Source organism: Chiloscyllium plagiosum, unplaced genomic scaffold (genome assembly GCF_037043375.1).
Source record: "Chiloscyllium plagiosum isolate Xiang-an unplaced genomic scaffold, Cpla_swu_hap1 HiC_scaffold_27, whole genome shotgun sequence".
Taxonomy (NCBI): Eukaryota; Metazoa; Chordata; class Chondrichthyes; order Orectolobiformes; family Hemiscylliidae; genus Chiloscyllium; species Chiloscyllium plagiosum.
In genome coordinates this window covers 81,356,033-81,371,152 of record NW_028270165.1, presented here as the reverse complement: position 1 = coordinate 81,371,152, position 15,120 = coordinate 81,356,033, and positions in this window count along the sequence as shown.

Below are 15,120 nucleotides of genomic sequence, written 5' to 3'. Positions count from 1 at the left end.
TGGCCAGCCAGCAATGCTCATGTACCACGAGTAACTGTTAATAAATGATTGAAACGGAGGATTGGAAACTGCAAACTAAAAAAAAACAACCTTCAGGTGGAGCAGACGTCGGGCTTTGATTCGGTCCTTATTTGAGGACAGATAAAGAGCGATATACTGACACTGAACTGGAAATAGAGAGTTAAACACCTGTAGTGTTTCACTCAGTGTATTAATCGAAAATCGATTAAAGATTAGCTCTTGACGTGTTCGTCATTAACACATAAAAAAGGACGGTTAAGAAGGCATATGGGACTCTTGATTTTATCTCTTTAATGGCTATTGTAGGACCCACAATCCCATGCGATCCAGAAACCGCTCTTTGGGCCGAGAGCAGTGTTCATAGTGCGCATGTGTGAGCTCGGAATGGGGCCCCGCCCCTCGTCGTTCGGATGAACGGGGAGACCAATCTTTGGGAAACCCTATAGGACCGGAAGGGGCCTGGTCCTCCTGCCAATCAGAGTCCCCCCCGGCATTGTTTGAATGCGGAAGTTCGACCATGAGCTTCTGAAGTTGTTGTTGCTCCTCTCTCTCTGAATGAAGATTGAGCTTCAGCCCAGACTGTAACTTCCTTCCTCTGTTTAACATCTGGGAGTACCGCACTCTCTTTTCTCGCCCTCTTTCCCATTTCTTTTCTCATCCTTGGGTTCAGCTGTTGGTTTGTAGGAGCTGAGGGAAAAAGAAAGTCAATCGAGGTGAAGGGACAGACTCTGGAAAAGGTTGGTTTCGATCTGTGTCTATTAATGTTTGACAGGCTTTGTTTCCTGAGCTTGACACATTTACTTGTCTGGCAAAAAAGGATGGCGTCTTGATCCATGATGGGGATGGAAGTGGATTATGCTGTGGGTGACTTACTCGTAGTAGACCAATAAGTATTAGATAAGTAATCATGACACACAAACCTTGGGTTATTGACTGTCTATTTGGGAGCTCACAAGTCACTCCGACGAGTAACAGAGAGTTGTATGATTATATAGGTTACAATCATTGAACAATTAGCAAACTGTTAATTGCAGGATATTGAGCAACCTAAGTCACTTTGCCCAGCGACACAGTGTCTGGATAGTGTTGGCTAGTAGCTGATAAGTGTACAATAGGTCCTTGCAAAGAGAAGGATATTCCCACGCAAGGAAATAATTTGTTTATCAGGGAGCAGGACAGCTGCAAGGCTTAGTGTCTCTGTTAAGTCAGGGAATTAAGGGTAGTTGGGATAATGCAGGGAAGAGGAGCTTAGACAATGGATGCATCAGCCCTGATCTTAATGTAGGCTGAAAGGGCCAAATGGCCTACTCCTGCTTCTATTACTATGAAACTATAACCCTGCATTTCCCATGGTTAACCCACTTAACCTGCATATCCCTGGGCACTGTGGGCAATTTAGCATGGCCAATCCAAATCATGGCCGGTGAGTAATGTAGTGATGTGGAAAATGAATATCAGAGAACAATAGAAAGGGACAAGGAGAGTAAATATACCAGCAATGAAAACTGGATACTAATGTCACAAAAACTGAAATGATACATGGTGAGTCTGAACGTGTGCCACATTGTAACAAAAGTGAATGAATTAATTGCACTCATTGAAATGAATAATTATGGTCTGAGACTCCTTACAGACACATGGCTTCAGGATGGCAAGGATTGGATCCTGAATATTGAGGGGGGAGTCAGATGGGAAGCTAGGTAAAGGCAGAGGGTTGGCACTGCTCACCAAAGCACTGAGCATACGGCAGTCTGGTGTCAGCTCGGGTTTCACGACCTGATTTCTCTGTCCTCTGATCTCCCTGTTCCCACTGAGTAAGTCCACTCGTGGCTGAAATAATTATACCCTGGCGTTAGTTCATTTACCTTGCAGAAGCAATTATGGTTGCAGAAGTAACACTGCTTTACCTATATCCCACAGGGGTGACCCTACAACCTTGTATAAAATAATGTGGGGCATGGCGAGGGTAAATAGACAAGATCTTTGATCTGGGATTGCTCATAGGTTTAGGGTGAGGCTGAGATTTAAAAGAAACCTCAGGGGCAACTCCTATATACAGAGGGTGGTGTGTGTAAAGAATGAGCTGCCAGAGGAAGTGGTGACTGCTGGTACAATTACAACCTTTAAAAGGTATCTGGATGGGCATATGTTGGGAAACATTTAGAGGGACATGGGCCAAGTGCTGGCAAATGGGACTAGATCGATTTAGGATATCTGGTCAGCATGGACTGAAGGGACTGTTTGTGCTGTACATCTGTGATTCTGGCTTGCCACAAATGTTTGTCACGTCTGTATGTTCAGTTTCTCCCTGGTATTGGTGTTAATGCCTTGGTGTCTTATTTTGCTCCCCACATTCTGGGGACATTAACCGTTTCCTATCTGGTTGTTCTGAACTGCTGTCCGGATCTTCGGATTTCTGGGATTGGTCAATAAACACACCTGGAAATGACTCTTTTGTCAATCATGCAAGCAATAGTTTATTCTTTGATACAGCCGGGTCAGTAGACTCTGATCAGCCCAGAAGGATTAGATTAGATTCCCAACAGTGTGGAAACAGGCCCAAGGCCCAACCAGTCCACACTGACCCTCTGAAGAGTAGCTCACCCAGACCCATCTCCCTCTAACTAATACACCTAACATTATGGGCAATTTAGCATGGCCAATTCACCAGACTGTACATCTTTGGATTGTGGGAGGAAACCAGAGCACCTGGAGGAAACCCATGCAGACATAGGGAGAATGTGCAAACTTCACACAGCCAGCCCCCGGAGGCTGGAATTGAACCTGGGACCCCTGGTGCTGTGAGGCAGCAGTGCTAACCACTGGGCCACCGATGAGTACTCCTAGAGTGCCAAAAGAATCTGCCAACCTTTGCAGAGTTTGTATAGAACTTATGTACATTGTTTAGAGTCAGACATTGAGCATGATCACATAGATTAGATTAGATAGATTAGATTAGATATAGTGTGGAAACAGGCCCTTCGGCCCAACAAGTCCACACCGACCCGCCGAAGCGTAACCCACCCATTCCCGTACATTTACCCCTTTACCTAACACTACGGGCAATTTTAGCATGGCCAATTCACCTGACGTGCACATCTTTGGACTGTGGGAGGAAACCGGAGCACCCGGAGGAAACCCACGCAGACACGGGGAGAACGTGCAAACTCCACACAGTCAGTCACCTGAGGTGGGAATTGAACCCGAATCTCTGGCGCTGTGAGGCAGCAGTGCTAACCACTGTGCCACCGTGCTGCCCAAACATAGTAACAACCAATCAGATCCCGCAAGGTCCTCGTGCATTTTTGACTTGGCCTAGGGCGGCACGGTGGCTCAGTGGTTAGCACTGCTGCCTCACAGCCCCAGGGTCCCAGGTTCGATTCCAGCCTTGGGTGACCATCTGTGTGGAGTTTGCACGTTCTCCCCGTGTCTACGTGGGTTTCCTCCGGGTGCTCCGGTTTCCTCCCACAGTCCAAAGATGTGCAGGTCAGGTGGATTGGCCATGCTAAATTGCCCATGGTGTTAGGTGCATTAGTCAGACGAAAAATGGTTCTGGGTCGGTTACTCTTCAGAGGGTCAGTGTGGACTGGTTGGGCCGAAGGGCCTGTTTCCAAACTGTAGAGAATATAATCTAATCTATCATAATTTCTTGTAGACAACCTGTTCTTGGAATTGTATTTGTCCTGTCTGGTGGTTAGGATTAAACCGTTACTTCTGCGATTGATGGTTAGGTTCACATTTGTTACTTCTGCATTTGCAGTTTTTTTCACTGGATTGACATCAGTCTGTGGTTTCTTGTTTGTTTTGAGTCGTGAGTATCTGCCTGACTCAGACCCACTGAGTTAGCCAAGCAGAAGCCATTTTGTCCTACCTCCCATGTTAAAGTGGAGATTTGAGGTGGCTGTTTTAAAAAATTCTCAAGGTCAGGTTCGTAGGAGAGTAGTCTGACACAGAACAAACGACCAAGAGGCGAGTCTGCTAGAATATGGGCATTTTATTCCCCGCAGCGTCGCCACAACGGGTCTGGCTTATACTCACTCTACATGTTACCGGAACTGGGAGCCGTCAGTTCTCGTAGAGCGGTTGCCAACAACCCACGCTCGGCGGTTAAACGTAACCCCGGAGCAGACTCGCCTCTTGGTCGTTTGTTCTGTGTCAGACTACTCTCCTACGAACCTGACCTTGAGAATTTTTTAAAACATTTGGCGTAGTCGAGCAGGGTCAATCGCAATTGAGGAGAGATTTTGATACAGAACAATGTTTTGGAAAAAGACTAAGAAACCAGAAGAACAAACTGTGGAGGTCCCGACCGTCCCGGGATGGCATGGATGTGGGCATGTACGTGGCAGTTTGTTTGAGAGAGGATCCCAGTCCTGCCGAAGAACCCCTTGCCTGGGGTACAGCGGAGGATGTGGGCATGTAAGTGGAGTTAACAGAATTGAATGGGATTGAACTGAACTGAACTGAGTGGAACTGAAGTGAATCAAATTGAACGGAACAAAATGGAACTGAGCTAAATTGAATTGAAATGGACGGAACTGAATTGAACACAATTGAATTGAACTGAACAGACCTGAACTGAGCTGAATTGAACTACACTGAATTGACTGAACTGAAATTAACTGAAACGAATTGAACTGAATTAAGCATAATGTAACACATGTATTGGGCCAAGCAGTGGAATGTGGTGTAAAATTCCAAGCAGTGGAATGTGGTGAAACGGTTAAAAATTATGTCCCAATACATGTGTGAATCTAACCGGAATGGAGGTGTTGCTTAGTCCCGTGTGAATCTTATTACACACCTCCCCGTGTGAATCTTCTTATCTGTATGTAACCAGAATGGAATGTGTTTTTTAGCCTTGCTCTGCTGTTCACATGAATGTTTATATCTGGAAAAGAGTATATCAGCTGGAAAAGTCTCCAGTTCGGTGAGTCTGCTCCGGGGTTACGTTTAACCGCCGAGCGTGGGTTGTTGGCAACCGCTCTACGAGAACTGACGGCTCCCAGTTCCGGTAACATGTAGAGTGAGTATAAGCCAGACCCGTTGTTTGGACCTGGTTGTGGCGACGCTGTGGGGAATAAAATGCCCATATTCTAGCAGACTCGCCTCTTGGTCATTTGTTCTGTGTCAGACTACTCTCCTACGAACCTGACCTTGAGAATTTTTTAAAACAGTGGCCCAGGGAATCCTTTGAGAACTCAGACCTGTAAAGCCTCTCTCTTGGTTTGTCCTGGAGATCATACTCTTTGGAAACCTGGAATAAAAACCTCTCATCATAAAGTCCAAAATGCAATTCAATTCGATCCATAGCAGATAAGAACTAAGAGTTAATTCTCTATGGGATTCAACAGCCTCAGCAATAAAATGGTCTCTCTCTCTCGTGTCCTTTTGAACTCTCAAGACAGCGAAGATTTATTTTGTGAATGCCCCGCTTGCAAAGGGTAGTAAGAAACCATTATAATGGACAAGCTCCACCCATTAATTACAAAGCTATGGATAGTACCGAGTCTTGTTTCAGGGTCAGATTCAAAGACTATCATTAATTTCACAAGGGAACGGCTGTGAATGTTATCACTTGGTGTCCTGTTCACACAGATTCACCGATGATAAAGTAAACGTTCTTAATTGCCTTACAGCATCCTGTTATCACTTGGTGAGCCCAGGAGTCCCTATCTTTAAGTTCTCTCCTCTTTCTGAGCCTTCCTGCCTGTTTATTTTCTAGTGCAGTAAATGTATTCAATAATTCAGCATTACATTTTAGTCTGAATGTTTAAAGACAAGTTTTAAGGCTATAGACTTTATCACCCAGATGCCCACACCCTCATTCCTCCCTTTGATTGCACCGCGATCACTGAAAGAGAAGGCTAGTCCAAACGAATGCCCTTCAAGGTGGTCCAGCCATCAACATCCTGCAGAGCGGCACCACCATCCTCGCAGCTCATCTGGTCATATTTATCATCGCCATCAACACGTGTGGGTGAGCCATCGGATCGCAAAAGGAGCATCTTCTGGGGCAAATCTATATCACTAAGGGACCTCATAAGCCTAGCAATTAAATACCTAACAACACCAATACCGACAAACAAACATAGCTAAATTGCTAAGCCAATTGTACCATGAGCCCAATCTGCAGTTTCCCCAACTGGTCCCTTCAGTCATTCTGTCAAGGAATACCTGGATCTCTTCTTGTATCTTAGTTAATATTGCCAGTGAGATCGGGAATGCCCACAGTGCATTTATCTTGGACAATGGTGCAGACCTCACCCTCCTGGGGGAGTATATAGTTTAAGGCATACCGATTCTGCACAGAGTAAAGACACAGGTCTGATAATCCCAGTTTACACTGTTTCAAAGCCTCTTTAGTCTTATTTCCTCGAAAGGTCAGGCCGCAAAAGAGGGAATTGCGGTTCTGTTGACTTGTCACCCCTGCCGATCCTTCCAACCTCAGGGTACTCTGGATTCCCCAGGCTATCGGGTGCCCTGTATTGTCACCCTTGGGATCCTTCCAGTTGGAGCAAGGTTGGCTGAGACTGACCTCTGCATCCTCCTCAGATGGAGGTTTCATCAACTTGTCCACTGGCCAGGACAAGGTACTGTTGTGGGAACAAGGGCTCCGATAGTGACCTTATGAGGGACATCTTTGCCATTCAGGACAAGGAAATTGGTAGCTTTACCTTAGCTGAAGAAATAATAGTCTGGTTTGGTGTATATTAGGGAGAGTTTGTCAAAATAGGTTACTGAAATGTTACAGCAGGGGGTCTGGTCAGGTCGACAGGAGGAAAGGGTCGACGTTTTGCAAGAGGAGGTGCTTGAGCTCTGTTAAAAAAAAAAATGGGCCAAGTGACTCGAGCACTCGCACTGTATGGGAGACAATGGTCCTCAGAATGCTGTTCCCATTGGGCTCTCCCTTAGCTCTATTGTACATGGTCTTGGTGACAGTATCAGATTCTGAAAAGAGAAAAGGCCTATAAATGCACAAGGGAAGGGTTCCGTTCCAGGTCCATGTGCCGCATAAGGCCTGCTGTACCCCAGCCAGTGTTACACCAGTTGTTTGTATACACAGACCGGAGGTATTGGAAGTGATATTTCTCTTCGCAGGATCGGCAGTAGGAAGTCTGACGAATAGAATGGAATCGGGGACTGGGGACGGGGCAAGTAAGTCATCTCCCGATGGAGAGGAGTAACATACTACTGCCTCTGGGGTGAAGAGCGTTCTGTCCGCCTGTATAAATAAGTTGTTTGTGGGTTGAGGAGTTTCCCCTATCAGGCTTCCCTTTTCTCGAGTCGGCTCGACCTGCAAAAAGGGATGGTGTTCCTGAGTTGATCATTTTTATCCTGACTAGGCTTGCGTCTGCAGGTAAAATCAAAAAAACATGGTAATGACATGATAACTCCCACTGATTTCTACCGTCCAGATGGACCATCTGGTCTTTCTGATGTAAAAGTCCATTGCAATAATCAATCTTCATCACGTTCCACACGTCAAAGGCGTCTGGTCCGGTGCACTGGACGACATCTCCTCAGCATGGGTGGTGGATAATCTCTGATCATTCCTGGTCGCATCCATACTTAGTGGCGTTCCCCATCAGGATGTTGTACGTGATCAGAAAGGTGAGGAGATAGGCGATCCCCCACATGTCCCTCCTCTTAGTTCAAGTATCTGTAATAAGATTAACATTAGAACAACAGCAAAATTCAAAAACCCAAATGGACAGGGTCCACTCCTTTTGTTGAGATTCCAGGATTCTCTCCTCCTCTTCCCCACTTTTGATTGGTGCGGTCAATCATTTTATAATGGTGCAGTTGGACCCAAGCTGAGCGCCCAGCGACTGTGACCGCCGTAGGGGTGGGAGGTAAAACCTGGAAGGGGCCATCCCAACAAGGTTGGAGACCTTTGCCAGTCCAGTTCTTGACGAGCACCAACGAACCAGGCTCTACCCGTGACGAGGCTGAAAGGGAGGGAACATCACTGTAGGCCGCACGCTCCTGGGAGTGAAAGGCACGCATAACATTAGTTAGAGCAAGAACATAACCAATCATTGCTTCGGTCATGTGGTGGAAGTGGACTGAGAAGGGAGCCGAATCGTTCCAAGGGGTACGGAGGCGGTGACCAGAGAGACACTGGAGTCAGTCGTGTCTTGCCTGCAGATATGGATCGCATCTGGAATAAGGCCACAGGGATTAGCATAACCCAGAACCAGCACAGAAACAGACCCTTCGGTCCAACTCATCCATGCCGACCAGATATTCCAATCCAATCTAATTCCCCCTGGCAGCACCCAGGCCATATCCCTCCAAACCCTTCCTATTCATGTACCCAACCAAATGCCTCTTAAACATTGCAATTGTACCCACCTCCACCACTTCCTCTGGCAGTTCATTCCATACATGCACAACCCTCTGCATGAAAAGTTGTCCCTTAGGTCCCTTTCAAATCTTTCCCTTCTCACCTTAAACCTATGCCTTCTAGTTTTCGACTCCCCCATCCTGGGGGGAAAAGACCTAGGCTATTTGCCCTATCTATGCCCCTCATGATTTTATAAACCTCTCTACGGTCACCCCTCAGGCTCTGATGCTCCAGGGGTAAAATAAATGCCCCAGCCCCTCTCTGTCTGTGTAACTGGTTAAAGCTCCTTCCCATTGTCAGCTCACTGGGACACACACACTCATTCTGTGTAACCACTTAAAGCTCAGTTCACTGGTAGTTCCTCTTTGAAGCAGGTCGAATGGATTTCTCTTTCCAGATTCAACCCCCCAATGATATTGAGTGACCCTGTCAGATCTTGTTATGGAATTTCTTCCAAGATTTCTGTCTGCAGATCCTCCCCTTCTGATACCCTGTTAGCAAGTTGAAATAAATCATCACTGTCTCTACCGAGTAGAAAATCTGATTTTCTTGTATGTGTCTGTGTATTTAAAGTACTAACCCAGGAACATACAAATGTTATTATTGATTTAAAATACATAGGAGACATGAGGAAGGAGATGTTAGGACCTGGCACTCTCTGAACCCTAACAGGATTTTCCAAGTGGTAGTGCAAACATTTCAAAATGAAGTGGATGGCCATAGAGCTGTACAGCACAGAAACAGTCCATCTCGTCCATGCTGACTAGATATCTGAAATTAATCTATCTTATTTACCAGCACTTGGCCCATATCCCTTTAAACCCCATGTATTCACATACCCATCCAGCTGCCTTCCTCATTCCCCGTTTTACTTGTACTGATACCTTTGGGGATCTCTGAACTTGGACAGTAAGGTCCCTTTTTTCCTCAGCACTCTGTAGGGGTCTATTATTTATTGCTTACTTCCTTCTCTATTAAGATGAGGGTTGTCCCTCCAGTTTGCGGTTTGATTCGTTGTGGCAATAGAGGAGGCCAAAGATGGTAATGTCAGAAAGGGGGTGGGAAGGAGAATTGAAATGGGTGGTGACTGGGAACGCTGGTCGGCTCAGTGGACCCAGATATGATGCTCAGTGAACCATTCCCCAAGTTTGCGCTCGCTCTCCCCGATATAGAGAAGACCACAACTGGCAAACACATGGCAAATGCAGTACCACAATATGAAGTTATAGCCTTTGCTGTGGGAAAAAAAGTAGAAAGGAAGTGCATTGTTTAAATGGAGATGTATTTGGATGTGGAGAAAGTGAGAACTGCAGATGCTGGAGATCAGGGTCAAAAAGTGTGGTACTGGAAGAGCAGTAGGTGAGGCAGCATCTGAGGAGCAGGATAGTTGGCTTTTTGGGCACGAGCCCTTCATCAAGAATGATGTGTGGATGGATAAAGGAGCCCCAGCGTCCTCCTACACCAGTCACTGCCAGTTGTCAGACAGGTGCAGCAAGCAATCAGCAAGGCAAGTGGTATATTAGCAAGAGGAATTGAGTTCAGAAGTGGGGATGCCTTCCTGCAGTTAGGGTGTCATTGAATATATTCAAGGCTGAGTTCATCTGATTTTTGAACAACAAAGAAGTGAATGTTTGTGGGGGAAGGCAAGAACATGATTTTAAGACCAGTACAGAACAGTTCCAGAGTCATACAGCACAGAAACAGACCCTTAAGTCCAACTAGTCATAGAGATATACAACATAGAAACAGATCCTTCGGTCCAACTTGTCCATGCCGACCAGATATCCCATCGCAATCTAGTCCCATCTGCCAGCACCTAGCCCATATCCCTCCAAACTCTTCCCATTCATATACCCATCCAGATGCCTTTTAAATGTTGTAATTGTAGCAGCCTCCACCACTTCCTCCTGCAGCTCATTCTATACATTTACTACCCTCTGTGTGAAAAGGTTGCCCCTCAGATCTCTTTTGTTTCTTTCCCCCCTCACCTTAAACCTATACCCTCTTGTTCTGGACCTCCCCTTCCCCCCACCGCAGGGAAAAGATTTTGCCTATTTATCCTATCCATGCCCTTCATGATTTTATAAACCTCTATAAGGTCACCCCTTAGCCTCCAACGCTCCAGGGAAAACAGCCCTAGCCTCCCTTTAGCTCAAATCCTCCAACCCTGGCAATATCCTTGTAAATGTTTCTGAGCCCTTTCAAGTTTCACAACATCTTATTGATAGGAAGGAACCAGAATTGTGCTCAATGTTCCAAATGTGGCCTAACCAATGTCCTGTACTGCGACAACACAACTTCACAAATCCTATACTCAGAGGATTGGGAAAGTTTTCAAAACTTACAAAAGACAACCGGGACAGAATGGAGGGAAAAACCGAACCTTTGAAGGTCAGCTTGGAGGCATCAAGGTCTCAGGACAGGAGGGTGGGGATGACCCCAGCTATGGGCCACGTGTGAGCAAACGGTTCCAGATTGATTTACGATATCTGGTCGGTACAGACGAGTTGGACCGAAGGGTCTGTTTCTGTACTGTATACCTCTATGACTCTGGCTTTCCACTAATGTTTGCCATGTCAGTATATTCAATTTCTCTCTGGTGTCAGTGTTAAGACCTTGATGTCTCATTTTGCTTCCCCTTCCCAGGGACGTTAACCATTTTGTGTCTGGTTGTTCCTCAAGAAGCTGTGTGGCAGCTTCATCCTGAATTGACACACATTGTGTTTGCTTCCCAAAATCAGACCTGCTCACTCTCAGCAGGATCCCAGTGTTGTGAAAGATATTAACTTTCAGGTGGAGGTATCCAAAATTCAGAGAGATGTCAGTCTTGATGTTTTTGCTTTTTCTGCCCCTGTAAGATCCTGAATCAGCACCTTCAGGGGAATTAGAGCGGAGTGAGAACAGAGGGGGAGAGAGAGTGGGATGGTGCTTTCAATTTTGTGGAATAATAAAAGAAAAGAATATTCCACAAAAGTAGAATTGCTTGTTCAGAATTTCTACCCTGCACTGACAGTGATGGCTTTTGTAATCTCTTTTTACAGCGTATACGAAGATCTGATGGCGGAAGTTTCTCAATCAACAGATGAAGGGCTTATGCCCAAAACATTGACTCTCCTGCTCCTCGGATGCTGTCTGACATCCCTGTGCTTTTCCAGTGCCACATTTTTCGACTGACTCTCCAGCATTTGCGATCCTCACTTCGCTGTCAATGTCTGACACTCACTCAGTCCACCAGGACCGCAACGATTTTCGACTGATTTCTGTGAGAGGGATCAAAGCTTTTTGGTTCCTGACTGAGTGAGTATGTTTTCAGCATCACTGGGACTGGACGAGAGACCCCACTGTTGCAGCGCACTGTGCGTGGAGCGTGTAGCAGCTATACGACCTGGAAAGAGGAATTCACGACAGGAAGGGGCTGGAAATTCGATTGTGTTTGGCTGACGCTTCATCCATGGAGAAACCTGAGGAATCCCGCCCCGTGGAGAAACCGTGGAAGTGTGGCGACTGTGGGAAAGGCTTCCGTTTCCCGTCTGCCCTGGAGACTCATCGGCGCAGTCACACCGGGGAGAGGCCATTCCCCTGCCCTGTCTGTGGGAAGGCCTTCAGACATTCCTCCCACCTGCGGGACCACACAGGGGAAAGGCCCTTCAGCTGTCCCGATTGTGGGAAGGCCTTCATGTTTTTCTCTGCCCTGTTGGCCCACCAGCGGGTCCACATGGGGGAGAGGCTCTTCAGCTGCCCAGAGTGTGGGAAGGCCTTTACTCGGGTCTCCCCCCTGCTGACCCACCAGCGGGTCCACACGGGGGAGAGGCCCTTCAGCTGCCCCAAGTGCGGGAAGGCCTTCAGCACATCTTCCTCCTTGCTGAGGCACCAGTGGTCCACACCGAGGAGAGGCCGTTCACCTGCTCTCAGTGCGGGAAGGGCTTCACCTGCTCCTCCCACCTGCGGAAGCACCAGCGAGTTCACGTGCCATCGCAGGGGGATTGAAGGAGTGATGGCCGAGTGCCATTATCGATTGGACTATCAATCCGGTTCCGGGGACTCCCGGGTTTGAATCCCACCACGACAGATTGCAGAGGGAGTGTGTGATGCGGGGGAGAAAGCCCCCATCTGATTCACTCTCTCCCTTGTTAGGAAAGGGAACCGCCATTGTGGGAGAGTATTCATTCAGTCGTTCCATCTGCATCCTTCACTCGGTCTGGCCTACACATGACTCCAGACCCACAGCAGTCTGGTTGACTCTACACTGCCCTCTCCCCACTGGCAAATGAGCAGGGAGAAACTTACCAGGTTACAGGGTATGGGTTGAAATTGCTGAGTGAGGCAATACTTCCTCCGGATTATGGCTGTAACAAGGATCCAATTACAACCTGGTGCTGCCCAATAGTAAAGACAGTGGGGTGTGTGTGGGCTTTGATCTTGAGCTGTTTAAAAAGCAGCTACTTTGTCTATGCCTTTTTGCAGGGGGGAATCTGAAGATGTAACTAAGTTGAGTCACAATAAAGGTTACCTGAACTTACCGCCGGGCTCAGACTCTCATTGAAAACTTTGAGCTCCAAGACGTTTTTAGTTTAAAGCTGCTCCTTCGTTTCAGCCTCCTGCACTGAGTTTCCAATGTCATGTATCAGATGGAGCAGTGAATGAGAAGCTAGTATCGTGAGAAATTGTAAATCTTTCAGGTACTGTGTTATTTCATCAGCATTGTAAAGTTTACTGACAGCACCAGGAGGTGTGGGCTGTGTTCACTAGAAATGATGTGGAGGTGTCGGTATTAGTCTGGGTTGATAAAGTTAAAAAGAAATCACCCAATACCAGGTTGTTGTCCAACAGGTTTATTTGGAAGCACTAGCTTTCTGAGTGCTGCTCCTTCATCGGGTAGCTGTGGAGCCGCATTGTAAGACACAGAATGTATATCAAAAGATCAGTATCATGCAACTGATGGAATATATTGAACAAGCCTAGATTGCTGTCAAGTCTTTCATCTCTTCGAATGGGTGTAGGTTTTGGTTCATTAATGTGTAACTGCCAGAACATCTCTTAAGTCACATTCTTGAGATGACTTAAGGTTTTATAAAAAAGATGACATCTCAGCTCAGACAATGCATTTAAAGGTGTGAGAATTGAGTCTGAAAATGTGTTGCTGGAAAAGCACAGCAGGTCAGGCAGCATCCAAGGAGCAGGAGAATCGATGTTTCGGGAATAAGCCCTTCTTCAGGAAAGGGCTGAAGAAGGGCTCATGCCCGAAATGTCGATTCTACTGCTACTTGGATGCTGCCTGACCTGCTGCACTTTTCCAGCAACACCTTTTCAGCTCTGATCTCCAGCATCTGCAGTCCTCACTTTCTTCCTGAGAATTGAGTCTGACAGCATTCCAATCTTGAGTCAGACTGGTTCTATTTCCAAATTCATAAAATATTACATGGATTGACTGCCTGGAAATTGTGTGCTTTTTGAGCAAAATTGAATACATCTGCAAATATAATTCTGCCAATACAAATTCACCCCATAGAATTGTGTGTGGGTGCATGTGAGTTTGTGCGTGAGAGTGTGTACATGCTTGGTAAAGTGTGAGTGTGATGGAGTATAAGCCTGAGAGAGTATTGGGTGTGTGTGTGTGTGTGTCTGAGGGGGAGCATTTGTGAGAGAGGTATTAATACAAGCAAGGGGTTGCATTTTGCTAAAACAAGAAAGGGCAGGACTTGTACAGATAATGGTAGGGCCCTGGGTCATGTTATAGAACAGACAGACATGGGGGAGTGGTGTTCAGGTACATAGTTCGTTAGAAGTTGCATCACTGATAGACAGGGTAGTTAAGAAGGCATTTAGCAGCATAGCATTCATTTTCACACCATTGAGTACAGGGGTTGGGACATCATGTTGAGGTTGTACAGGATGTTGGTGAGGCCACTTTCAGAGTACTGTGTACAGTTCTGATGGCCCTGTAATCGGAAGTATACTTATCACAGAGGGTTCGGTAAAGATTTACCGGGACGTTGCCAGGACTGGAGGGTTTGAGTTATAAGGAGAGGCTGGGACTTTATTCACTGGAGGAGAGGAAGTGAGAGGTTGACATCATTGAGATTGATAAAATGAGGAGTGGAGGTAAGCTGAATAGCAAAGGGCTCTTGCTTAGCGTCGGCGAACTCAAAACTTGGGGGCATATTACTTAAGGTGAGGAGAGAGATTTAAAAGGAACCGGAGGGGCAACATTTTGAAAGAGGGTGGCTTTGTATGTGGAATGAACTTACTGACAATGTGGTAGTTGCCGGTACATTTACAACGTTTAAACAGCATTTGGATGGGTAGATGAATACAAAGGTTTAGTGGGATATGGGCCAAATGCAGGCAAGTGGGACTGGTTTAGTTTGGAATCCTGGTCGGCCTGGACGAATTGGACCGAAGTGTCTGTTTCTGTGCTGCATACCTTTACTGAAACCAGTAGAATTCTGAAAGGGGCATGACAGGATAGATGTAGATAAAATGCTCCTTTATGGGGAGGGTCATACAATCCCAACAATGTGGAAGCAGACCATTCAGCCCATCTATTCCTCTCTGGCCCTCTGAACAGTATATCAACCATACCCAACCCCTTACTGCGTATTCCCCATGGCCAAGCCACCCTAACCGGTACATCCCTGGTCACTATGGGTAACTTAGCACGGCCAATCCTCCCGAACCTACACCCGAATCTATAACTTACCTTCTCAAGAATGTAATTTAAATGCAGAACTTTTCTAAGAAAAATGTCA